Genomic DNA, 1,159 nt, shown 5'->3' with positions numbered 1-1,159 from the left:
CCAGATTTGTATCAGATTTATGCATCACTATGACAATTTAAGCTCTGCATGTTAAAGAATTAAGAGCCCAAAGGACTAAGATCGGGTCACAAAGCAGTTACTTTTGTACAACAACTTCTGCGAAATCAGACCTGAGTTTACACTTCTACTAGTGAATCAAACAGTTGCAGAGCAAACGTACCATTCTCAAGCAATGCAAAAACTCCTGCCTCATTAGTACTCATGAGACAAGATTCATTTTGAAACTCCACATGAATAGCTTCAAAATCAGAAATGCGGACATGCGAAGGATGTCAACCCCGCACCCCTGTATTGCTTTCACATATTTTAAAGCAGCCCCTATCCCTTAATGAGATGGTCTTTCAAAAATAAAGTTTGCGTTCTTTTAACAACAATCTGGCTATATGCAATAGTGCCAAATGTCTATATGCACAAGTTTTGCAAATGGATGCTTTCCCTTTAGGGAGTCATTTAATCCTGAACCTCTGATTAACCTGTGTAACAAATTGTTGTCCAGAGATTTTCATTTTTGATTTGTGTTTTTGGATTAATTTAGCCTGGGTAGACATTGATTATCTGGGCCGAATTTTTCTAGACGGCAGTTTTAAAAATGGTGGATGTTTTGCAGTGATGATGTAATATTTCAGGAACCATGAGGCATATATACTTCACTTTGGTGTCCACACATAGGTTTTGGGGGTCAAGTAGGCTTATAAAGACAGCAAATAACTCCTCAGAGCAATCCTTCCGCCATTTTCCAAAATAGCAGCTATAATAGAGGAAGAAGAGACATATATAGAAATGAAACAAATAATAATGTTTTTTAATCCTTTAGATATACACCAAACAATGTTTATGATCTAAATATAAAAAAATAATGTTTATCACTCCTGTTTTAGACACATTTTCATAGTTCACTTTATTTATTTGTTATGGCAATCGGTCATGGTATATTTGCAGAATGTTGAACATTTGAGAAGAGCATATTGACAAGGACATCCTTTTGTAGCACAGGTTTTGCAAGTACATGTAAGTTCTGTGGGTAGAGTCTTTAGGAATGTTGTAGGTTTAGCACCCTACCAATATCTTCCCAACAAAATTCACACAAATCTTTCTCTACATATGCATGATCCAAAACATTTATACATTTTCTGATCAA

The sequence above is a fragment of the Pleurodeles waltl genome, chromosome 10 (assembly GCF_031143425.1).
Source record: "Pleurodeles waltl isolate 20211129_DDA chromosome 10, aPleWal1.hap1.20221129, whole genome shotgun sequence".
NCBI lineage: Eukaryota > Metazoa > Chordata > Amphibia > Caudata > Salamandridae > Pleurodeles > Pleurodeles waltl.
The sequence above is the reverse complement of the archived record's forward strand: the minus strand, read 5'-3'. Positions refer to the sequence as shown.